Raw genomic sequence first — 27815 nt, forward strand, 5'->3', positions numbered from 1 at the left:
AGGGAGAGAGTCAGTGCTGAGGATTTATCGAAAACAACATTCTTGTTATGACCCAGTTCTGACCTGGTCCAGCCAAATCATCAATCACGGTGACAGTGGGCCATATTTATCCCTGGTGCAGCTGCACTGTAATTGACAGAATTACATTTTGAAGAGATTTGCCCTATAGCTGTTTAGTAAGAAGTCTGGGGTGACGATTAGTCAAAGGTTTGCCTTTCTCTGCAGCTTGGATTAATGCATACATTATGCAAAGGTATATGTATGTTTCAGTTTGCTACAGATTTAGCAGTTAAGAATTCATGGATGTTTGCACTTTGCTGTTCCAAATTTTATTATAATAGAATGTGAAGATAACAGGGCCACAATCTAGTTATACCGTTGAAAGGTTGACAGCATAATTTGATTGTATTCTGCTTATTTACCACTATATTCTAGTAGACTTTGTGGCTTTTAATAAATGCTAGGCATGGGACAGATAAAATAGGTAACAGTGATGATGTTCTACAGTAAGAAATATTGTTCCTAGATCTTTCATGACTGCATTTGCCAAAAACACATAGAGAAAGTGATAACTTATTTACATGGTTCTAGTAAAAGAAGAAAGATACTGGTCAGTGTTTAAGTTGTCTACTAACTTTTTGTCTCCTAGATTTAGATACCAGTTAGTCAGTTGGAGTGATCACAAGCAAACATGTTAAATTCTATGAATGGAAGTCTTTCAAACTCTTTGTTAGCATTAACAGATCTGTTAAAGCTAGATGGAGCTACCCAATGTTAAATAAGCAGTGTGTTTCAACTTTTTATTTCCTAACAAGTAATTGCCATTAAATGATAGTAACAATCAGCTGCTTACTGGATGAAATTGTTCCTAACCTGAATTAAAGGAAGTTCTAACATTGACTCCACTGGGGCTATGATTTCACATTTATTACATTAATTAAATGTAATGTGCCTCAGTAACAGAGCTCAAAATATTGATCAGTTAATGAAAGAGCAAAGATCAATGCTTAATGCAGGTGTCATCTGAAACAGAAAGTAAGGATAGAATAAGTCCTGGTTTATATCAGTGACTTATGTTACACATTTTGCAGCTGTGCTGTATCTGTATATAAATGCAGTAAGCAGCACTTTCTAGAACTGAAAATAGTTATGAATTTGTTATTTATTAAATTGGCCATATATGTGAGGAAATAATTTGCTACCAGTAATGCTATAGTCCAGCTAAATAATTAGTTGTCTTACTCACCAGTAGGTAGTCACGTATCTCATGTGCCACTAAAATTCTACCACAAATTGATCAAAATATATTGGGTTCACAGTTAATCCAAACACACAGCTTAGGCACAAAAATGTAGTTCTTGGATCTCTTTAGAGGGAGAGATATAGAGCAAGACTGGACTGAACAATTTGTTTTGCAATTTTACTGGAAAACTTTCTGAGATGTAAAGTTAATGTGATGTGCAGCAACATGAGGGCTTTGTACTGACATTCCATGTGGGGTTGTGTTATCACTCAGTGCATCCTAGGGATTTACACAGAAATCTGTTAATGGAATACAGTTAACTTAAAACTATGCCATCAGTAAGTGTCACTCTCACTATTGGGAGACATTAGCTATCACAGCAGTGGCTGGGAAAAATACAGGATACAGTACATGTAGTTCTCAAACTGTTGTGAATTACATGGCAGCTCTTTCTGATTTTCTCTTGCCTACACAATCTTCAGATTTTTAATAGCACTTTTCACTGTTACCCTAGCACAAAAGACAGGTCAATTAAAAGAAGAAATCAACATAAACTTTCTACTGTGTAAAATAAAATAAATGTTGGAGGTCTTGAAAACTACTAACTACATCTACAACTTAGAGTCTGTGTCAGTGTTTCTCATTCAGTGGGTTACAATCCCAAAGTCATCATGAAAGTCACCAGAGGTCTACAAGGGAGTGAAAATCTTATGACGACTTAAAGTAAAGGTTATCTCACTCTCCTGTTCTTCACAAATCCTTATCTTTTAAGGATTAGTAATTTTTCTAAATCTCTTGAAACACACATTGTGGCAATTACTTTTGTCACTGTTCGATTTATAGCATATAGATGGGGTTCATAATTATTTTCTAATATCTATTAAATAGTCTATGTAAATGCTTGTAAGTCATAGCTTCATTAAAATGAATTGATGCTCGTGATACGTGATACTAACTAGCATTTATTAGCAAATGTATGTTAAAATTCTTCTGAGGACAATGCGAATTTTAACACATCAGCTGAGAGGACTTATTGCAACTAGCATTGACCAGATAGTTCATGGTAAAAGTACAGCAGGGCTTCAGAACATTAATTGTATGTGCAATAGGAGTTGAAAATAACCTTTTTATCTAATGAAGATTGAATCAAAGGCTGATTTTTGTGGGATGCAAAAGTTCACAAAATTCACCAAGAAACTCAGCAAAACCTTACTATGTTTTCTTTCAGAGCTAATTAAACTAAAAACACCAGTCTATTATGCCCATATTTAGAATTTACACCTGCATTTATCCTAGCATTCAACACAGCTGTACCCTTGCATGTTAACAGCATTTGTATTTTCTTTGTTAGAAAGTTTGTGCTGATAAGAGCTTTATTGAGCTGAAGCAATGCTAGCTAAGCAAATGAGCCCTGAGCTGTTTCTCATTATTGTCCCTTTGAGAAGTTACTCCTCCTTCAGTCTCCTCCAGCTGCTCCTTAAATGCTGTCTCACTGGTTACTGCACCCTCTCATTTACAAGTCTTATAAGAAGCAGCTGAAGGAATTGGGGATGTTTAGTTTGTGTAGAAGACTCAGGGAGGACCTTATTGTCTTCTACACCTACCTGAAAGGAGGTTGTAGCAAGGTGAAGGTAGGTCTCTTCTCCCACGTTACAAGTGGCAGGATAAAGGGAAATGGTCTCAAGTTATGCTAGGAGAGGCTTACATTAGATATTAAGAAAAATTTCTTCACTGAAAGGGTGGTCAAGCATTGGAACATGCTGCCCAGGGAGGTGGTGGAATCACCATCCCTGGAGGTGTTTAAAAAACACGTGGATGTGGTGCTTAGTGACATGGTTTAGTGATGGACTTGGTAGTTCTGTTTGGACTTGATGGTCTCAAAGGTCTTTTCCAACCTAAATGATTCTGTGATTGATTGTATGATTTTACCAGCCAAAGGAGGTGCCCTACTTTCAACAAGTTTAATAGCAAATCTTTGCTCACCTGGGTTGTGGGCTTATGTTTGATAATTTCTGTGATAGCCAATAGAAAATCTCTACTTTATAGATAATGACAAAGAATAAAGACAGTTTTTCCAGAAAATAATGTGATTTCTTCCATCATACAGATGCATACATGTATATTTAGAGTATCTGTTTTGCAATGTCTACCTGTGTATTTAAGTTATACTTCAACCCTCCTTAAGAAGAAGAAAAGATTGAAGACAAACTCATAGAATGAAGAAGCACAGAACATGTACCTCACCTAAGAAATAATCTTGCTGCAGAAGAGACCACAGGCAGCCGGAGAAGCCTGCAGTAACATGAAGCTGTAATTTGATTGTTATTTAGGTCAAAAATTATTAGAAGAAACCAGAACATTCTACACTTTTCTCTGTGTCACTATATTTTTCTCTGCTGGTATAACAGTTTGTACTGTAATCTGGTTTGGGGAATTGATGTAGCTGTATAATAACCACCAAAGGACAAAATAAAGATATTTTTTTTTTTTCTTGACTTGGTGAATTCTAGTTCATGACTGAGTTATACTTTTTTTTTGCTAGCCCAGTGGAAGACATGGCACCATGCAGAAAGAACTAGCAAGGTTGTCTTCAGTGCAGCTCAGTCTATGCCTGGGACTTGATATGGGGAGATAATTGATGTGGCAAGATGCCTTACAACTATAGGACTTTTCAGGTAGGTGAGGAGGTGGGGAGGGTTCTGGGTCTGGCTTTTCTCTGTCCTCTTCCCCAGCTAAGCAGGGTAGTGAAGCAGTGACCCACTCTACTAAAAAGATGCAGGGTGAAGTGAGAAAAGAGAAAGGAAGAACAAACTGTTTCACTGCCCTGGGCAGACTTTATAAGGCTCTGATGGAATGTATTTTCCCTATTTACAAGTAACCAGAGTCTGTGTTCTGCTGTTACCCATCTCTTTCTCTTTATGAGAGTATACACGATGAGACAATAGAGGACCCTGATAAAGCACCAGACAAATTCTAACAACAGCTAATAAGAGGAGCATAGCCTCTAGATTCCTCATGGTGAGAGGGGAATAACCAGAATTTTTGCTGTTCTGTGGGATGCAATTATGCTGTCTAGAACCAAAAAGTGACCCATCTCACCTGTTTATTGAGAGCAACCTCATATCTTGTTTCATTGCAGACTCCCTGACTGAGATGGATATCCTAAGGCCGAATTCAATAGGCAGTCACCTACTGTACCCACCAAGAACTAGTATTTTCAAAAGAATTCATGCCAGTAGATTATTATGTCTGTTTCAGTAAGAATCAACATTTCTTTTCTAATTCACTTAAAATCAAATACACCACAGTCCAAAAGATATATGCCGTAATTCCCACGCAATTTATGGCACCATGGTTCTAATACGTGATTCTGACACCCAGAAGAATTTGGGTTAAATTTTTTAGATGCTTCTGTGATGTCGGATGTTTAACTTCTTTGAATCCCGAAAGAAGAAACTTCAGGATTAATACCTGGCTATGTCTTCTCAGGGAATAAAAGTAGGAACAATAAGCTGCCAACTGAAATATGTAAAATAGAATCAGTATTGCAAGTGTCAGAGCTATGGCGTTTTCAAGGAGGCACTCAAAAAAAAAAAAAAAAAAGTGGAGAAGAAGCTTTGAAATCTTTATGGGACTTTCTCCAGTGGTGATTTAAAGGATGCCATTCCAGCAAAGGGAAAACACACCAGTTTCCATGTTGTTTGTAATCTGTTTGCAATGAAATGTGCAACTTGCAGAAACTGCAGGAAAAGACACCAGTGAAGTACACAGAAATTTTAATGTTGATTTTTTATGGGTTTCAGACCTGAGTAGTACAGCATGGATTTATCACACTGCTCATCTTTGTCAGATTAACAATATCTCCTAGACACCATGCCCCAGATTCACACCGTTGTCCCTGCTGTTATAAAGATCTTTAGGCTATCTGTGCATATTTCTTTACTGGTGAGACACAGGATTCTCTAGAGAACAATTCAGAGCACCTAGCATCAGCATTGCCCTCTTAACAGAATTTATCATTGCGGTATGCTACAATAAAGTAATAACATCAGGTAAACTAGCTCAGACTGCTAAGATAATAACTTAGGCATCTCATTTAACTACCTAAGAGCAGATGAAGCAATCCTGGCTGATGGCATTGCAAATGGTCAAAATGATATGAAAAGCAGTAATAACAATGAATTAATATTATTGGACATTATGGAAAACTGGCATATTTTATAATTGAAATTATAAAATATGGGTCATTTTCTATCAAGTCACTAAGAAACTTAGTGAAGCAATGAAAGACAAAATAATACTGTACGGGATCAAACTATTTTGTTATGATGTTGGTTCATTTGGACAGCCCATGATGAATAGTCTTAGGATCCTGTTAAACTGAGTGAATAAGCAGAGACTGTTATATATGATAAGACGGCTGGAAGATGAAAAAGCCTGTATCTATTCCAAAGCAGACAGACAAGCATCAAGAAAATCTTGGGGTTTACAGGAAAGAAAGAAGATCCTTACTGATTTGAATCCACATCAAATTATAGCAGAACTGAACAAGAATAGTACATATTCACCCCCAAAAAGATTATACCATTATACATGGAGAGGGGTGTGTGCTGTTTCTGGAATGCAGCCTCATTGGGATCGCAGAGACGTGGTGGGATAGCTCACACAATTGGAGCATTGCCATGGATGTATACAGTCCAGGAAGGTGAAGAGGGGTAATGGACCTTTAAATGAGAGAGGAGTGGGAATGCATGGAGCTGTACCTTGGGATGGGCGATGAGGCAGCTGAAAATTGAAAGCATCATGGTGGATGTCTGTTCCAGAATGCCTGATCAGGAAGAAAAAATAGAGAGACCTTCTTCAGAAAATGGGAAGAAGCCTCATATTAACAGACCCTGGTCCTCCAGACTTTAACCTCTCCAATATCTGCTAGAGGGACAGCACAGTAGGGGCACACATGATCCAGAAGGTTTTTGAAGTTCATTGATGATAACTTTTTCACCTAGGGAATCAATGAGCCAATGAGAGCAGGTACTGTGCTTGACCTGATACTCAGTAGCAAAGAAAAACTGGCCAGGGATGTGAAGGTGAGGGGCAACCTTGGCTGCAGTGACCATGAGATAATGAAGTTCAGGATCCTGAGAGGAGGGAACAATGCAAAATCAAGATCGCAACCCTTGTCTTTAGGAGAGCAGGCTTTGGTCTGCTGAGGCATCTTTCTGCAAGGTATATTGGCAGCAAAGTGAAGACTAGGGAAAATGTGCTCCTGCTGCTGAATGGGAGAGGGAGTCTGGCAACATATGATATAGAGAAGGCCCAGGTACTCAATGACTTCTTTGCTTCAGTCTTTGCTGTTAAGATTTGCCTTTGGGAATCTATGGCTCCTGAAGAGCCCGAAAGTGTTTAAAACACTGGATCATCTTTCATACAAAGAGAGGCTGAGAGAGCTGGAGAAGAGAAGGCTCAGGGGGATCTTGTTCATGTATATAAATATCTGATGGGAGGCAGTAAAGAAGATAGACTGTATAGGAGGCAGTGGGCACAAATCAAAATACAGGAAACTATTTAAAATGAGTTTATTTAAAACTATTTAAACTTTTTTATTGTAAGGAGGGTCAGACACTGGAAAAGGCTGCCCAGAGACATTGTGGAGTGTCCATGCTTGGAGACATTCAAAATCAAATTGGATAATGCCCTGAGATGTGGCTGACCCTGCTTTGAACTGGAGGTTTGGACTAGATGATCTCCAGAGTCACCTTCCAGCCCCAACTGTTCTGTGTGACTCTGTGATATAGAGTACATTTTGTTAAAATGGAAGGAGTGGTAGCCGAAGTTAATTAAGCTGTGGTACATACACAAACTCAAGAAATCACAGAATTAGAGCCACTAATATTTCCTCTGTCATTTATAAGTGACTGAAGTCTGTTTCGTGCCATTGCCCGTCTCTTTCTATTTACATGTCTGCACTGAATGATATGAGTAGAAGGCTTGAGGCAAGATTTTTAGAGAAAAGAGAAAAACTAAGTCAATTGAAAGCAATTTCTGAAGGGAATAACATAAAAAACAAGGAGGAGAAATATTTGAAAAAGAGGAAAGGGATTGAAGGATATTGAAGATATTATGTTTATATGGCATTCTGGCACTTCTGAATGTCCTAAAAAAAGAAATACACGAACACTAAGTTAGTGGATAAAGCAAAAATTTTGAGGAGAGGCACAAAGGAAATCCAGTAGAACATCAAGAGCATTTGAAGTGGTAAGAGGCATTTTCCTTGTGGAAAATGTCTGAAAATCCTTAAGAGAGCTGATGAAGATTCATTTAAATAGCCGAGCAGCTCATTTAAGCAGTCAGCCAAAAGCCTCAGTACAGCTTTAGTTCAGGCTTTTTATATTAACTGGTGGCACAGAAGATAAAAGCAAAATTGTATCATGTGTCCTGATAATGCACTTTGTCAGAAATTTGGTCACAACTACTCAAACTATGCACTGAAGTAGGCTCCACAAAATGCTTTTTTATTTACTACTTGCAGGAGGTTACAGAACAGATAAAAAACCCCCAGACCAAGTATTTAAAAATGATGAGATGAACGTTCTTTGGGAATATACTTTTACTCTCAAACACCAAAGCAAACCAGAAAACTAGAACTTCTGTTGATTCTGCAAACTGCTGAAGCCAACTGTACCAGACAGTGATTCCTCATGGAACATCTTTTAGCAACAGAGGAAGGAAAAGTATTCCCATTATTGATATTTGAGGTAATATATAGGACTAAGATAAAAGCATTCTGCATTCTGTTCAAGACTTTGCAGGAATATCAGAATGACTGGAGATTTCCATGAAGAATTCAAATTCTCTGCTGCTGTTTTGAAGATAGTTTCCATGTTTCAGAGATACTTTGAAATCTTATAATCTGATTAATCCCACTTCCTGGACATTGGCACTGGTTTATAAACTGTGAAAATCTGTGTTTGAGGGAGGAGTCACCATAACTGAAGTGTGTGTAACTAGGAAAACTGACACATCAACTAGTTCCTAGAATCTTTCCTTAGGGAAATTTACACCAGCATCCAGACTCAAAACTGATCTTTTTTCTGGTGAATGTCCTAGTCTCCAAAATGCTGGGATTACATTTGTCGTGGCCTTCATGCTTGTTGGTTATTAGATGACATACATAATAATGCAAATCACAGTTTGAGATTTAAAAGTAGGCATTGGTCTTAATGGCCTAAATATGCCTTATGACTCATGTTTACTATCTCTAAACAAATAATACAGGATCTAGATACTAAGGTGTAATATTGTCATTGCCATTATACAAAATAATGAAATTAAGCATAATGTTATATTTACAATTATTTATGAAGTAAAAAATGTGCTATAATAATAGCATTATATTTACAGAAATAATTATGTTATAGAAAATACTTGTATGGTTGACATTCACTTTCTGAAGTATAACTTGGTTTACTTTCCACATTACATTGAACTTGTTCCACACATTTGAAGATAAGACATGAGTGAGGGATCTGTCAAAAAGAGAAGGTTGTGTTTGACTCTCGTAACTCAGCCACACACCCAAGGATTGATAGTTACCTAAGAGACAATTATCCTGCACAAGGTTTGGAAGCTTCAGTTTTCTTTCTTTCTAAGCTGAGCCATGACAGGCAATAAAACATACTTTATCTGGTTTCTTGATGCAAGTGATGAACCACTGAAGAAACTTCTCATGCTTGGCCAGCATTAGATGTGGACAATACTCAAGAAAACTGAGAAATATTTGATTATTCAATATTCAATAATTTTCTGTATTAAATGTTTAAAACATTAGTGTTAAATATAAAATAAATACTGCATTATGTCTGTTGTTCTTTGTGTGAAAAATGTGTGGCTGATTTTTCTGAATTGGGAGTAAGAAATAATGTAAGTTTTCTTCTGTTATGAAATAAAATTATTTGGGAGTAAGAAATAATGTAAGTTTTCTTCTGTTATGAAATAAAATTATAAAAAACAAACAAAAAAATCCTGATGAGAAAAATGGAGGGGGGAGGAGAAGCTGCAGGCATGTTTTCTGTGAGAAAACACCAAGATGCCCCCGTGTCCAATGGAGCCAGTGCCAGCCATCTTCAAGACAGACCTGCTGCTGGCCAAAGCCATCAGTGGCAGTGACTCTGGGATAACATATTTAAGAAGGGGGAAAAGCATCCTGCACAATGGCAACTTCATCTGGAGAGAGGAGGGAGTATATGTGAAAGCAACAGCTTTGCAGACACCAAGGCCAGTGAAGAAGAAGGGGGAGAAGGTGCTTCAGGTGCTGGAACAAAGATCCCCCTGCAGCCTGTGGTGAAGATGATGGTGAGGCAGGCTGTCCCTCTGCAGCCTGAGTAGGGGGTGGGGGGTGGTGTTTGATACCATTTCTACCCTTTGGTACCACGACAGAAAGCTTGCTTGTTGGCAGTACTCTGTGCCTTGCTCCAAATTCAGTAATATAACAATGAATAGATTTCTATGTGACAGAACCTTTCAGGACTTCATGTTAATGCTGCTGTGGATTCAAAAGCCTAAAGGTCTCTTCAGACATGAGTTATTCCACTGGCCTACAGGCAAGCTGTTGTAGCAGCTCCTAAAGCACATTTCTTCTCCCTGCAGCAAATATCAGAGTTGTTCCTGTGTTGTCTCAATAGCACTGTGGCCTCCAGGCACTAAAGCAGTTTCGTCAAGTTGTTGGCAGAGCACTAGAAAATGCTTCATAATGATTTTGCATTCAACATAAGCACAGATAATCAGCAAAAAATTAAAAATAAGGGTGAAACATGAATTCAATAGTACAGTTTTTGCAGTCTAACAGGATGCACAGACTTACATGGATTCTCTGGAAAATATTATGTGTATCTATAAACTTTACAGAAGGGGCTTTTCAAGTTGTGCCTCCTTTCTTGGACTGCTTTGGCTGAGATATAAAGTTCTCTTAAATGTTACAGAAGGCCTACTTCAGAAAAGGCAGGCCAAAAAGACACATACAGAACAGAATTTTAAATGGGAAGCATGTAAGATGTTGTAAAAGACAATTCTGCCATGACAGAAGGGAAACTTCTAATCATCAACCTGTCCTACCCTAAATAAGAGCATAAACCCAAACCCCATACTTTTCCTTGTCACATCAGTATACTAAAAGTGAAAACAATGGGAATTGCCGAGCACAGATCAGAAGTTAGGACCAGTAAATACATGCTACAGGAACCAAATGTATGAAATATGTCTGATCATTGAGGGTAAGGAATTATATCAGTATTCTTTTAAATGATTAAATATGTGTGATACCAGCTGATGACATATATTTGTCAGCTGAGGTATAAAAAAACCCAGAGATGTTCAGCAAATGTTTCCATACACACACAAAAAAATCATATTTTATGGTACTAATGAAATGTTTAGTATTCTGTTGCTATGTAGGGAGGATTGTTACACAGCAATTGCTGTTTAAATGCCTTGGTTACCAAACATAGATAATTTTCTCCCGATATTCAAAAAAGAATTAATTGTGAAACTTGCTGGGTTGGTAATGTTGATTTCAGACACCCAGTACATTTCAGACAAACCTCTGCCATGTTCTACAGGACAGGGGAAAGCTTTGTCATGATAGCATTGATAAAAATAAGTGAAATGGAGATGGAATTCAGTCCACATAGACCTAAAACACAACCACATTATTCTTGCCAACTAACATCACATGATGGAAGTTACTTTGTTTTCCAAAGGAAATAGGATATTTTTTTCCCCCCATTAGAATTCCCTTAATTAAGGCAACTGTGTTAAGGTATCTTTACATGGCATGAACATAGTTTAAAGTGAAATTTTTGGGGTTTTCTTTCTTTTAAATACCATGATTGTGAACCAGAAGATCCCAAATGCAAGCAAGTATTAAATGGTTATGAACAGTTTTGCAAAAGTGCTTATAAATAGTATGTCATTGTCCAATGGAAAAAAAAAAATAAATCTTTGTTTAATTGCACTTTGTCATTAATTCACTTCAATGCTTCTATCTGGGATCACCCATCTGTTTTTCCCAGAAGGAAGGGAGAAGAAGTCTTTCCCAGAGGTGATAAGAATGTTTTTTTTTCCTTTTCATGTGTTGCAGAATTGTATAGCTATCAGCAATATTATATCTAAGGGAAGGATTTTTTTTCCCCAAAATCCTTTATAGTACTTTTAATTTTTTTTGTGAAAAACTCAAAATGCCTACTTTTCAGGTAGACATTTTTTGTGATTGATGTCTAATCATGATCATCATCAAATTATTTTTACTGTTACATTATATAGCCCTTTTCCACAAAGGTAGTGGGTGGCTAGAAGAATCGTTCTCAGCACTGTTCTTTGATCTTATTGGTGACAAATGTGGTATCTCTTTTCAATAGTGGACACTGGTACAGTGATTTACAGCATGCTATCATCTCATTTTGGTATTGATCCGAATTTGCTTTAGTTATTTTGGTAAAAGCATGTTGTGCTTGTGTGGGGAGTCTGTCTTGTGGACTGTGCATGAACTTTGCTAGATAGCATCAACTTTTTCTGTATTACAGCTGTTGACTATATTGTTAACATGGGCCAGTTTGTCATTTTAGCTTTACATTTGTGATGTTAATGGAAAGTTATTAACTGGACAGCAATATGGAACATTTTAAGACACAGGATTCATTGAAGCCCAAGGATGATCAGTAATCTGCAGCTGTTCTGCAGATATTTGGGACTGAAGGAGAAAAAACCCCAAACAAACAAAAGGTAAAAAGTGTCAAACTGCAGAACCAGGTGAAGAAAAAAAAGTAGGACTGGTATGCATCTGACTTAACTTCACTATCTATAAAGGAAACATGTATATCTTATCAAGTCTCCATAGGTTTACTTTAAAGTTGATGGAGACTTAGCAAAAGTCCATATGTAGGCACTTGGTTTAGGATTAAATTAATTCCCTTCCTCAAGTATACTGCCTAGAGATGTGCTAAATACAAAGGGAATCTCAGATACCTAGCCTACATTTCTACTTTGTCAGAAACTATATGTAATTGAATAAATTCTGCTTCAGCTTTACAGAGAGAGAAAGATCATCTGAAGAAATATTCTGGATGCCGTAGAGAATTCCATCCAAAGACAAGTTTACTGTGCTTGGGAGGCTGGAAAATTGGTATCTGCAGTTATGGTTCATAGTTTGCTAAAACTGCATAATTTGGGGACTAATGAAGAAGCCAGTAAAGGTTTTCAGGAATGCTTACAATGCCTGTAGCATGAATATACCATATAGCCCTGAAGGAAGCTGTAAGTGCAAAGCACGGCACAGGTAAAGCTCTGCAAAAGGATCTGGGATCTGAGTAGTCCATACAGGTGGTGACAGGAAAACATAGAATTTTTCTGTGAAAGGTACTAGACGTGTCCAGTGAAAGTCTATGTTGCAGCATATAAAGTCAAAAGAAATGCAGCAGAACACTGTTCTCATTGGGACACAGACACAGCAGCCCAGTGAGCTGCCAGGCAACTGGAAACTGTTAGAAGGAAAAGTATTTCAGAAGCATATAAAAATTAAGAGGTTTAGTTAGAAACATAATGCTGACTACTCCTCTATATGTTCACTACCACTCATGAAAGTCGCAATCAAGGAACCACACGTAGTTGAGACCAACAGAGTAACTTACCTATTTGTCATCCAAAGAGTGAAAACCAGCTAGTCCTACACTGGTCATTTGCTGTATAAGCAGCCAACTATTTGTTTCCTGATTAATTTTTATATTCCAAGACGAAATAAACCTCCTGACTGGCATACTTCACTGTATGTAAATACCAGCCAATATGCAACACCTGAAAAAGCCAAAGCCAACATGGTTGCCTGTTGTCTATTCAACTGTCAAGGAGCAACAGGATGACTAAAGGTGATCTGCATCATTTATTAGTGAGACAATACCATTAAGGGAAACCACTTTCCTTTTCAGAGAGGAAATATATGTTAATTCATGCACATGAGAAGTCTTACATTTTGCAAGTACCCGTAGGTAGAGGTAAATAATGTGCATTCTCCTATCTACATATTTCTTACACATTAGATTTGCCAAACAATGTTCCTTTATAAAAAAATCAGGTATTAAAAAGAAAGTGACTTGTTTTTACTATTTCTTTTCTCCAGTAAGCAATTAGCAAATAAGTTTATGTTTGCCTTGAAGTGATCCATGTACAGAAGACTGCCAAGATGGCTCTTTAATAGGCAGCTGGTTGGCTGTAGGTCTTTTGAATGGACTGTGCTCACTGAAAGATGACCAACCAACTTTATTATTCTTGCTAATTGAGTTGCTGCCTGCCTGAAAGAGCATTTCAGGTGGTAAAACTTGTTATTTCATTTAGCAAAGACGAAATGAATATAAATTAACAGAGAAAGTATCACCTTTCGTACACTGGCAACAGAAACCTGACTGCAATAAAATATATATTGGAAGACATTTCCAGTACTTACGAAAATAAATTTTCTATACTTGCAGATGGTAGTCTACTTCAATACTTTAAGCCTTTCAACATCACAGATACATTTAATGAAAATTTTATATTGCTTATTAACTAATGTCATCTAATATTTTTGATTAAAAATAAGAGTGATTGAAAATATATTCCACAAATACTAATTCCAGGGTTTTTATTAGACTTCACTTTTATAGCATTCATCCTCATTTTCTGCATTTATTCTTCAGAAAATTTTAAGTGATCTTATTTTACTGACATTAAGTGTACAAGGGGAGAGGATTCCAAGGTCAAGTTGTGAATATGTATTCTGGAAATACCTGTGCTGTCACCTGAAAAGCAAATAGCAATAAAATAGTTTGAATTATATCATCAGTCACTGCTAAAAAGTGCATCTCAAGCACCAGAGGTTAAGAAAATTTTGATTCTCATAGGATTTTAAAAATAAATAAATAATTAAAAAAAGTAGAATACAAAACTGATTGAAAGAAAGCACAATCTGTTCATTGAAAGATTATATATGAGGAAAATAGGTAGCATCCTGTAATTTAAATGGTTATTTTTGTAAGGGTTTTTTGTTTTGTTTTTCTTAGTGCTAAGTAGTTGCAATAGTCATAATAATTTCCATTTTATAATGGGAAAAAAAGCCTCAGCTCCTTCATACTCTTGGTGACAGTGAAATTGGTTGACAATGTAATTTCTAAATATATTGCTTAATTTATTCATCAAAGCAGTAGATAAAAGCAAACATGTGAACGGCGAGCACAGTCTCCCAACACTCCCATCACCAATACATAATGCACTGAATCCCTGGCATGCCCTGAAAAAAAGCACAAGCATCACTTGATCTGAATAAAACAAATAACTTCTTAGAAATTCTGCCTTGTACCATCCTTTCTTCATTGATTGAAATCATTTTCTCGTGGTCTTGTAGGTACACAAAAGCGGACAGCTAAAAGGATTTTTGCCTTAATTTCTGAAAGTGTTCTAGAACAAAAATGATTAACAGGCTTGATCTGCGCAACAGATGTTTGTAGTCATTTCAGAGCAGAATACCCAGCAACACATGGAAACCACTTACATGGGAGATAATACGATAACACCACATTCTTGTACACTGTTTTTCATCTGGGCAGTTCACTTTCTGCAAAGGAGGCTTCTGCCTTAACAAAGCCAGAACTGCTCTGTGTACTGTCCCTGTCCTCTACCACACACACCGAAAGGTGCGTCTCTTGGAAACTATTTCTTCAGGCTATGAAGAAGATTTTTTATGCAGGTTTCCAACACTGCAGAATGCAGGTAAACTGATACCTAAAAGTCCTGGAAATCTCCAGATTTGATATGGAGAAAGGGCAAATTTCCTGAGCTACAAGTTCAACTTCACTTGATTCACTGGGTCAAAATTATACCACTTTATACAGGAAGAGAGGTACTGGGTCATAAGTTAATTTCTGAAAATTAGAAAAGAAATTTCTCATTGTTGTGGTTTTCCATAAATCCTCTTCTTTCTTTTTCTCTTTCTAACATTTAAATACTTAAAATCAGCATTCAAATTGTCTCAAACTCTCTTCATTTATTTAAGACTTGTGAGTCTTTTCAGATAATTTGGAACATTCCTGAATTACTGGAATGTTAGATTTCACTGTTGCTCATATGCACTAATCAAAGCAAGTGTGAATGTATTAAGTAGTAATTTCACATCCTACCTGTAGAGGGATTTTTAAAGGACGGAGGACATATGTTACCATTGTCGGGGTTGGACAACACAGGCCTGTTAGTTGAAGCTGCAGAACGACTTTAAATTGTCCTTGGAACAAGCAGTATGAGAAAGAAGACAAGCTATGCACAAACAAGAAGCCAGGTGCAGAGCAAGTCCTGGGAACCGTGGAATCAGCACACTCTCATCAGCACACTCTGATCTGGTGCCTGCCACGTGCCCACCAGTCAGCGACACAGACATGGCCAGAGACTTTTACCCAATCACCTGTGTGTAAAGTCATATGAGCGGTTGGTTTAAGTTATAAATATGACCTGTTTGTTTAATAAAGTGAGCACGGCATGTAGCCATACTGGTGTGATTGTCGTGACTTGGCTGACTCTCCACAGGGGACCCTCTTCATCTGGCGCCTGAACATGGACCCATTTATTCGCTTAAATGCGGTTTGCTTAAATGCAGAAGTCTCCATGCATCGGACCCGAAGGGAAATTGTCCGATTAGGGAGCTGGAGGTCAGAGGCGGGCGGAACCTGGAAGGCAAAAAGCGGAGTCCAGAGTTCGGTGTAGAGCTGCAGATCGCACCCCCGCCGGAGGTAAGACTGCGTAGAGTAAATCGCGTCAGGGCTCCCCACTGAATTCCTCTCTGTGAGAGGCGGGAGCAGTAAGGAAGACCGCAACAAGTGTGGCGGGGCTCCCTGCTGATATCCTTTCTGTGAGAGGGGGGAGCTCTGAGGAAGACCGCGATGGCATTAGACGCGGCAATTAAACTGTTAACTAGCATCCTCTTTAAGAGAGGGGGGGGTGTTAAAGAAGCGTTAGGAGCTATGTGGCAGTCTATAGTTAACACTCTGGAAACTATGAAGGCGGAAAAAAAAGTAGCAGTGGCAGCTATAGAAGTGTTGGGAGGAGATGTGGTAGAAAAGCCAGTAGAGCAGAAGGGTGATTCACCTAAGCCTTCTCTCTTGGCTACATTTTTTGGAATTGGGCATACTCGTCCTATGAAGGGTATGTCAGCCCCTGCGTGTTCAACAGTACAGGAGTTTTTAGATAAGACAGCGGACAAACCGGAAGTTACTCCTCGGGGGTCTGTTGTAACCGAGCCGAAACCGGAAGAGGCTGTTGAGCCTCCCCAGGAAGGCGGAGCAGCGGGTCATGCTGCACCAGCTGGAGCTGTGGGTGGAGCAAGGCCGAAACGGAGGGTGGCTACAGCTCGTAGGTCACGTCAGGGGGGGCAAAAGTGCCGTCTGATGTCGTATCCGCCTCTTCCTGAAACATCATTGGACAAATTTGAGGAGGAAGGCGGGGAGAAGCTTTGTGATAACAATACAGAGAAATCCTTACAGGAGGTAATACATAATTAAGAAACCTGGAAAAGTAAGTTGAAATGAACCTGCCTACTACTTCAATACCTGTATTTCCTCCAGTTAGCCCAACTACCCCTCCGATGCTGAACTCAAGAAAAGATCCAATTCTACAGCGTTGGTCCAGTGGTGTTTGTGATGCTATTTTGGAAGGTGACTGGCAGGTGACTAGCTTGTCCAGTAGTGCTTAATAGTCTTGATGCACATAACTGGGACATGATTTATGGAAGGTTAATGATCAGATTTTAGCAATGGGAGTGTTGCAACCTGGTCTTCCAACTCCTATGATGATCCCTCAGTACTGGCAAATTGTTGTGATAGACTTGAAAGACTGTTTCTTTACGATTCCCTTACACCCTAATGACATGCAAAGAGCCTCACTAGTGATGATTTGCAACTGTTCCGATCCTGGTTGCATGGCACCGAAGCCAACAGTCCTTGAACTTGTTCACCAGAACAGTGGGCTGCCCTGGAAGTTGTGTCCCACAAGATTCAGACTGGCTGGTGTGGTCGCCGAATGGCGAATCATCTGTTATCTTTTTTGGTTGGTAATGTTGCCACTTCCCCTTTTGCCCTTATTTTACAATGGCAAAAGAAAAAGGGGGAAAATACAGCAATTGTTTTAGAGTGGCTGTTTTTGCCATGGCAACACAGACATCGTATTTTAAGTTGTCCTGAAGCAATAGCGGCCTTGGTGAGAAAAGGAAGAGACAGGTTTGTTGAAATTGATGGGACTGAACCGGCAGATATCGGTCTTCCAGTCTGTGGTGATGATTATGAGTGGCTCCTGAGACATTCAACAGCCATACAGGAAGCCTTGATGGGTTATACAGGTGTTGTACACAGCAACAGGCCAAAAGGACCTCTCTGGAAGATGTTAGAACATTACCAGTGGATTGCGAGACCATTATGCTCAAAAAGACCAGTTGAAGGGCCAACGGTGTTCACAGATGCAGGAAGAAAGATGAAGAGGGCTGCGTGTATCTGGCAATCTGATAATCAGTGGCAGAAACACGTGATCACCGGTGAACCACAGGAAAACCTTCAGACCTTAGAACTGAAAGCAGTGTGTTGGGCATTGGGAAGCTGGGACAATACACCTGTAAACATAGTATCAGACTCATTGTACGTAGTTGTAGTACAGCACATTGAAGACGCCTTGTTGAGAGAGACAAAGAACCAACATCTTGGTTAAATGTTTGTACAACTGCGTAGTACTCTTCGACAGAGAAAACATGAATTTTGTATTATGCATATTAGAAGTCATCAGTGGACTATCGGTTTGGGCGAAGGTAATGCTAGAGCTGATGAAGCAGTCAGCTGTCTGGCAATAACTCCTCCACTAAATAAGTTTGAAGAAGCTCATAACAGCCACGAGATGTTTCATCAAAATGCAGTCTTTACATCAACAGCATCAAATACCCATAGCAGATGCAAAGAGTATTGTTCACTCCTGTCCTCAATGTAGTCATCATGGACCTGGTTTAGGGGTGGGCACTAACCCAAAAGGTCTGAAGGCACCTCAGGTTTGGCAAATGAATGTAACACATGTACCTGACTTTGGGAAGCTTAAGTATGTGCATGTCACGATTGACACCTATTCTCATTTTATATGGGCCACTGCACAAACCAATGAAAAGGCATTACATGTGGAGAGACACTTAATGTCTTGTTTTGCTGTCATGGAAGTACCTGTAGAAATAAAGACAGACAATGGTCCAGCGTATAGTAGTCAAGGAGTCGCTAGGTTTATGACAACTTGGGGAATTAAACACGTTAAAGGGATTCCTCACTCCCCAACGGGGCAAGCAGTTGTTGAAAGGGCAAACCGTACCCTGAAGGATTATCTTCAGAGACAGAGAGTATTGCAGGACACAGATGTAACTAAACGGTTGACTAAGGTGTTGTTTACCTTAAACTATCTCTCCCTTACGGAGGATAGAGAGGGACCACCTGTTATACACCACCAAACAGCGCGAGGGAACCAAACAACTACAGTTCCTGGTTTGAATGTTTTGTATAAAAATATGGCTTCAGGTGTATGGGAAGGACCTAATCCGGTGTTATTTATCGGTAGAGGTTATTTTTGTATCTCCACAGATAAAGGACCTATATGGGTCCCTAGCAAGTTTGTGTGACCTGTATGTCAAGATCAGAAGACGGAAGAGAAGACTCAGAGCGAGCAGACAGATAAACTGTCTATGTTGTAAGGGATGTAACCTGCGGGTATTGTGCCAATGTATGCTATGTGGGGTAAAACGGTTCTGTAAGCCAAAGCTTAAATGTAAATGGTGTAAAAACTGTGTGTGTTTGATTAGTAACCAGGCATGAAGCAAGAGAAAACATATGACTAGTGCAATACCATGCTGATTGGAGACAGTATACATCATCAGAATCTGTGAAAGCACAGATTTGTGGGGTGGAATGTAAAAAAAAATGGAGTTTATGGTCTTGATGAATTTTTTACGCATTGGCCAAAGTATTTTTGACATCTTGCCTAGGACAAACTTATGGGTGACATGGGCAAATATCACGGGAATAACAGACTTTTGTTTAAGTCTGCAACAGGCAGACAACCCCTTTAGAATTTGTTTAATTGGTATTCCCCTGCAAGAGAATGAAACAATTTTGATGTTTTTTTGAATGTTAAAACAGTGGATCTGACTTCCAATCAGAATGGTACGTGTATGAGTCCAAATGGGCAATATGTTTGGCCTTCTATGCGTAATGCAGCGTGGCAGAAGACGGTTATTGAGAATTTAAATCAGCCACATCATTTACCTTTGCAGGAGTTAGACCTATTGGCTAGCGTTGTACCTGTTGAATATGTTAATGTTACTGCAACTGATATGGCAGACTGTACCCACATGTCATCACCACTTCAACCCGTGAATGGCACTGGAGTAATTTGGTTTGGTGACCCGTGGCAGTTATGGCTAACATGTCAAGGTGAACGGGGGTTTTATACAGGGTTTCAAAATCTATCCGGTTCACCTGTTTGGGGTGAATTGAAAACTGGGGGTTTCCATATAGATGTATCAGGGGATTATCAATTGCCACCGGGAGTCTTTTTGATATGTGGGGACAGAGCGTGGACAAAGGGATTCCTTTGTATCCTGTCGGTGGACCATGTTATTTAGGGTATTTGACTTTGTTTGCTCCACGTATGAAAGACTTACTAAAAATGACTCAACAATCTCATAGATCACGGAGGACACTGCGCACCTTTGATGAAACATGTAATGACCGAGTCGATCTACATTCAGTAACAGCAAATGTCCTAGCCTCCATACTTATGCCGGGGGCAATGGCAGCACTAAATGCTAAGAATATACGAAGGTTAGCGTGCTGGGGAGAGAAACAATTTAATCTTACGTCACAGATTTTAAGTTTGTTATTGCTTGATGTAGACAGTGTTAGGCATGCTACATTACAAAATAGAGCTGCAATAGATTTTTTGTTATTAGCACATGGACACGGTTGTGAGGATTTTGAAGGGATGTGTTGTATGAACCTCTCCGATCATTCCATATTGATGCACAAGAAGTTGTCACAACTGCAGGGAAACATGAAGCATATTCTTGCTGATGATAATCCCTTCGATGAATGGTTGAGAGGATTGGGGATAACTGGTTGGTTAAAGACATTATCGATGGAAGGAATACTCTTTGTTATAATCATTGTTGTAATGTTTTAGCTGTTTATTTTCTTGTTTGAAGAAAGGTTTAACATCTATTGTGAAACAGACATGGGTTGTCCAAAAAGAAAAAGGGGATATGTAGAGGGATTTTTAAAGGACGGAGGACATATGTTACCATTGTCGGGGTTGGACAACACAGGCCTGTTAGTTGAAGCTGCAGAACGACTTTAAATTGTCCTTGGAACAAGCAGTGTGAGAAAGAAGACAAGCTATGCACAAACAAGAAGCCAGGTGCAGAGCAAGTCCTGGGAACCGCGGAATCAGCACACTCTCATCAGCACACTCTGATCTGCCGCCTGCAGTGTGCCCACCAGCCAGCAACACGGACCCCACATGGCCAGAGACTTTTATCCAATCACCTGTGTGTAAAGTCGTGTGAGCGGTCGGTTTAAGTTATAAATATGACCTGTTTGTTTAATAAAGTGAGCACGGCATGTAGCCATACTGGTGTGATTGTCGTGACTTGGCCAGCTCTCCACGGGGGACCCTCTTCGCCTACCCAAAACTGTTTACCCTAGTATTAGTTATAGAATGTATGTGTTTGGAGAATTTTTCTTCCAAAAATATAATTTCAGGGTAAGTATAAAGTGAGGGATAAAGAAAGGACATGTTTCTTTATACTGTTAATTTAGGTTAAGTGATGATTGAGATTTCTTTCCCCCTAAAAATGGTGTACTCTCAGGCTTACTAAATACCATCTTCAACTGTACTCTTAGTGAAGTGATTGAAAAAAATAGTCATGAGAAACTTTTAAGCTGTGTATTTGTTTTCTGTGTGACAGGATAAAAAATAGAGGGCTGTAGTTTTTGTTTGGTTTTTTTTTTTTAATTCAAAATAAATTGAGCTATGAAACTTCAAAAACATCAATCTTTTTCAAAAAAAACCTACCATAGTCAGAATATTTTCCCATCTGTACTTGAGGCCTCTCATTTTTCATTTTCTCATGAATATGATGCAATGAATAACCTCCAGCTTTTATCCAACTATCTTTCTACATCCTTTCCCCTTTTTCTTCTATCTATATAACAAACTTCTACAGAGTAAATATTTTCAGTTGCAGCACTTTATATATCTGTCTACTATTTTGTAACTTTTCTGATACTGAAGACATTTTTAAAACCTACATGACCAAGAGAAAAAAACTAACACAGAAAAGTGATAACTGATATTAAAACAGTTAGGTTAATAATAAAAATCTCACTGGGAAACTAAATAATCTGAAAAATAATTTTAAAAGTCAATCCTTAATTAAAAATAAAACAGTATTAATGTCATTTTCCTACTAAAATAATTTGACCGTTGAGTTGTTCGTTTTTCAGATACAAATTTTTTAGGACAAGTTATTTTTTATAAAATGGTTAAAATCTTTAGCCAAGCACAATTCTCATCCAGATTTAGAAACTGGTCAATAATTTACTGAGGATAGGCAAAATAAAATAAAAAATGAGTACCCCACTTGTTAGGATTCTTTCTCTCAGTGAAACAGAATGGATCCAACTTCATATGTGGTAGGTGTGCTGGGTTTGGCTGGGCTAGAGTTAATTTTCTTCATAGTAGCTGGTATGGGGCTGTGTTTTGGATCTGTGCTGAAGACAGTGTTGACGATTCAGGGATGTTTTCATTACTGCTGAGCAGCGCTGACAGAGTCGGGGCCTTTTCTGCTCCTCACCCCACCCCACCAGCGAGCAGGCTGGGGGGGGCACAAGAAGCTGGGAAGGGATGCAGCCAGGACAGCCAACCCCAGCTGACCCAAGGGATAGTCCATACCACCCACCATAATGCTCAGTATATAAAACCAAGGGAAGCAGAAGGAAGTGGGGATGTTCAGCATTATGGCATTTGTCTCCCCACATCACCGTTACACATGATGGAGCCCTGCTTTCCTGGGCATGGCTGAGCACCGGCCTGGCAGTGGGAAGTGGTGAATGAATTCCTTGTTTTGCTTTGTCTGCCTGGGAGGCTTTTGCTTTACCTTTTAAACTATCTTTATCTCAATCCACAAGTTTGGGTTTCTTTTTACTTTTACTCTTCCGATCCTCTCCTCCATCCTACTGGGGGTAAGGAGTGAGCAGCAGCATGAGGCTTAGTTGCCAGCTGGGGTTAAACCACTCCAGTCCTTTTTGGTGCACAATGTGGGGCTTGAAGGGTTCGAGATAACAATAGATTTGATTCGAATGTGCTGGTTTGAATTTGTAGCTGTTATTGCTGTTTAGCTATTAATCAGCAGACTCATGTGCTTGCCATGGGGCTTGCTTGCCTTACTGTATATCAGAGTCTAGTGCTCATTAGAAGCTGCTTTTTGCTTTTGCCGCTTGCTGTACCGCTGCACTGCTTATCATCGTACTCTGCTGTGCCTGGGAACATTCTGATAACAGCCATCGTGATGTGCCTGGCTGGCAGGTGGCCAGGGCATCTCTGCTGTTTCTGGGCTGCTGTACTGGACAGGCTGGAACTCCTGTGTGAACTCAAGTCAAAGGGACTGTGACCTGCAGATAACTCCATGCAATAGTAGGGCACCATGAAGTGTCTGTGGCCATAGATAAGCCCATGCCAGAGCAGGTACACCTCAAAGTGTCTGTGGCCATGGTTCTGTCTGTGCCACAGCAGACATACCTCTGAAGGGACTGAGACCCAAGGGTAAGTCCACACTGGGGAAGGCACTCCTCAAAGTATCTGTGTCTGTGGGTAAGGCCATGCTGGAAAAGGTATATCTCTGAAGACATTGTGGACCATTGAGAAGGCGATGGTGGAACAGGTACATGTCAAAGTGATTATGGATGTGAATAAGTCTATGCCACAGCAGGTATACCCCCAAAGAGACTGTGGCTCATAGATGAGGCTCCACTTGGCGCAGATACAGCCCTAAGGGACTGCAGTCTGTGGATGAGACCAAGCTGGAGCAGGGGCAAGGCGAGGAGTTCATTGCAATGTTAAAACCAATGATCTGATCCAAAGGCAGCAGGGGTGGATGTTGTAACAGAATTACCTTTAAATTGTTGTAATCCATGATTTGAGTTGCATGTTGTAGGAATTACTGTAGCAGGAAGCACCCACACCAGTGGAGGACAAGCCTTACAAGTAGCAGTGCAAGTGTGGCACTGACCCAACCTGAGCTGGCTTTGGTGCCCAATAACTCCACACAACACACCAGCTCTCCTGTCCTGGGTGACCACCGTAACAGAGGGAGCCCAAAGTCATGGACTAAATGAACTCAGTGGACATTTTGTTGACATTTCTGGACATTTTACAATCATTTTATGGACATTTTACCTGGGTAATCCACAACCCATAGGAGTATTGTATGAAAGGATGGGAAGGGGACTGGTGGTTAACGAGGATGTATTGGATAGTGTGGTACCTAAGCATGATGTAAATGGCATGGAATAAGGGGTGGAGAAGGTGCTGGTTTTGGCTGGAATAGAGTTAATTTTTTCATAGTAGCTGGTATGGGGCTATGTTTTGCATTTGTGCTGAAAACAGTGTTGATGATTCAGGGATGTTTTCATTGTTGTGGAGCGGTGCTGACAGAGCCAAGGCCCTTTCTGCTCCTCACCCTACCCCACGAGTGAGCGTGCTGGGGGGCACAAGGAGCTGCGAGGGGACACAGCCGGGACAGCTGAACCCATATGACCAAAGGGATATCCCATATCACATGATGCCATGCTGAGTACATAAAGCAGAGGAAGAAGTAGGAAGAGGGAACATTCGAAGTTATGGCATTTGTCTTCCCAAATAACCATCACACATGATGGAGCCCAGCTTTCCTGGCAATGGCTGAACACCTGCCTGCTGATGGGAAGTGGTGAATGAGTTCCTTGTTTTGCTTTGCTTACATGCATGGCTTTTGCTTTACCTATTAAACTGTCTTTATCTCAATACACATTTTTTTCACTTTTACTTTTCTGATTCTCTCCCCCATCCCACCTCAGGGGAGTGAGTCAGCACCTGTGTGGGGCTTGGATGCTGCAGAGGTTAAACCATGACAGTGGGTTTGAGTGCACCCTCAGCAAGTTGCGGATGACATTAAACTGAGTGGTGCCATTGATTCACCTCAGGTAAGCAGTGACATCCAGAGGGACCTTGATGGGCTTGAGGAGTGGGCCTATGTAAACCTCATGAAGTTCAATAATACTAAGTGTGAGGTCTTGCACCTGGGTCAGGGCAGTCCCCTGTATCGGCAGAAACTGGGGGATGAATGTAATGAGAGCAGCCCTGAGGAGAAGGACTTGGGGGTACCGGTGGATGAAAAATTCAATATGAGTCTGGGGTCTTAAGCAGTAGTCATACTACACCAGATATTATTCTGGATATATACCTATATATATATTTATATACACAGATGAATTCCCAGTTACAACCTTTCATACTAATTTTTAGACATCTGATGCTCCTATATGCTTCAAATAGGTACTAGGAAACCAACAAAAGGCTGACATTTCATTATAAAGCTAGTATCTGTGACCCTGTGTGGAATTAGTTTTTTGAGACTTCCCTACAGCAGAGCTGGAAATTGATGTCTGGCTTTCAGTATTTTAATTTAAATTATCCTTCCTTTTCAAACAAAGTATTTCCAGCACTTGATAATTCCACCTGACAACATGCATAAGCAGAGTATCATTTAGTCTCAGTAAGATTCAGAGGTAGTCTAATAGGAGGGTAATACAGCACAGTCTTCCATTCACATACGATAAATTGCAGATCACGTGTAGTGTACAGGTTTGATAGAAAGCACTTATATTTCCTTCTCTATTTCCATGCTTAAGTATCTCTGTCTCTTCCTTGTCTTTCACTTGCACTCTCAATTCTAGCTGTAGAAGCTATTAGATTTGTAGTAGCAAGCACTGGCCTTTGCTGTTAAGGAGTATTATAAATAGGCTAAGTGTGGAAAGTTTACTATTTTGAAAACATGCCTGCAGTAATTATTTGTAAGATGCATGGTAATAGGAGTGAAAATGCGGTAAAGACATGCCCTGAGACATGTGTCCAAAGGACGAGTTTATCTAGGCCTGCAAGGATTATTCAAAAAAGAAAAGATAGTTATAAAAATATGCTTTTTAAACATATGTGCTTGATAATGAAGGCTGTTAGGAAAAAAAAAACTGAGGAGGGCTGAAAATTAATGTTGGTGACTACCGCCAAAGAAAAATCATGTGGCTTAAAATATAATTATAGTATTGAAAACTCCTAGGTATGATTCCAAAAGGCAAATGGTTTAAAAAGGAATTGAATAAACCCTGTCACTGGTGAGGCATGGCCCACAATACCACAGAAAAGTGAGCAGAGCAGGTCTGCTGATGGTGACTGGGGTCAGCCACAGTCCAGGGATCACCACACTAATGGTTGAAAAGTAGGTCCAAGGTCAAACCAGGACCCCAAGTCAGCAGGGCAAGGTGAGGATCAGTGAGGTACCTGGGCAAGTGCAGCCTGAGAGGCACAGCTGGCCTGGTCTAGCACTGTGGGCATCCTAAAACTGATGGGACAGTTGGAGTGGTTGACCTGCAGAGATGCCAATGAACCAACACTTATCTGAATCTGCGATTCTGGGAATTCCTATATCTGGAATGGATGAAATAGAAATGGAACTCAAAAAATGCAGTGGTCATAAACCTGTTTTAATAACAATGATATGTCTTAAATTCTGTACCTAATGTCTCCTCGGTTTGGCAGTCTTTGATAGCTATATACACAAACAGCACCCAGAATCATATTATGTTTCAGTTCAGGTCTTTGAGACACTTCCACACTGTTGTAAATAAAAAGAAGAACAAGAGAAGTTTATTGTTAGAAGATTATTAGCCTTTCTACATTGAAGCAGAAACTGAAGATTCTGCTGGAAAATGATGGCTACATCCGAACTGATAAACAAAAGGGGACAGCCACTGTTCTGTTGCTGAAAACAAGTGGCATACTTTGAGTTGTGTCCATACAAGTAAATCACTTTACCATAGCCAACAGAGACTCCTCAAACAGACTGCATGTAGGGAATTGTTCCTGGGTCACTTTGTGCTATGAACTGTGGCCAGACATTATCCCCAGGGGAGCGTTGGCTTCAAATAGCCCAAAACTATGCCAGGAACTAACGGAACAATTAAACTGTAAAAACAAGTGTGTGACAGGGCTTGATCTCAAATCCTTGCCCTGTTATTTCCTAATATAAACATGTAAGCAAGGCACACATTATTTAATGCTTAACTGAAAAATTATATTAAAGGTTTACACATAGTGGGGTGTGCTTTGGTGACAGATATAGATTGTTGACTTGTGTTAGGGCCTGGAAAGTTCTAGTGCAATGGAAAATTCTCTCTAAATCACTGAATCCATTCCAGGTTTATAAAACACAAAGAGACACCATTACTAACCCAGGCCACAGCCACCAGATTTTAATGCATATGTCCTCTTAAAGGGTCCCTGGATAGGATTTTTTTTACCCTTCTTTTTCAGAAAGGTGAATGAAGCACTGATCATTAAAGAAGTACAAAACGCAATATTCCTATTGCTTCAATCTAAATTAAATGAGAAATAATCACTTAAATACCCTGGGGGTCAGGATCTAGGTCTTTTACCTGCAGTCACACAATACACTTGAGTTGGATTTTCTTTAGCTCTTTAAATAAACTGTCTTGATTAGAATAAAGGATCACCTTTCACAAAGTAGAGAGTATCAGGCAAAAGACTGTTAGTATATTGAGCATAGTAACACTTAGGTACTCTTTAGATTTTCATTGTTTATATGATTTTTGTGAGCATAGTGTTACTAGTTTTTTAGGAACTAAGTGAGCAGTTTAAGTTACAATAAATGGGCGTTTCAAAAGCCAATTACATTTTGTATAATCACTCCAATCCATCTCAGTAAGATTATTTCATTATGTACTTTGGAAAATATCTAGCTGTTTTGTTACTGTTTTAGACTTCTAAGTTTGAAAGTACTGGCCCAAGGATGTAGCCCTGCATTTTCCAGAAGGAAAGGAAATTGCAGCTTATTCACAGGCCCAGCTACTTAATATCCCATGTAAGCACATTTTAATAGGTGCCTGAATTTATGGGAAGTGCTTATCCAGAAGCTATGGAAGCTGCTATTGATCTTCCTCCCATTTACTGTTAAAAACACAATTTGTTTGAACTCTTGTAGTCTTTCTGTTCTCAGATTTTTTGTTTCAATTTGTTTTTAATTATCTTCATATTTTTTAGCACAGCTTTGTTCTACCCATGCAGCCAGATGGGACTCCCCAATTAAATTGTATTGGTATTTTTCCACTCATGCAGACCAATCTATTTACCTTGGCAAAGTAAAATATGTTTTCTA

This window comes from Falco rusticolus, chromosome 6 (assembly GCF_015220075.1).
Source record: "Falco rusticolus isolate bFalRus1 chromosome 6, bFalRus1.pri, whole genome shotgun sequence".
Lineage (NCBI taxonomy): Eukaryota > Metazoa > Chordata > Aves > Falconiformes > Falconidae > Falco > Falco rusticolus.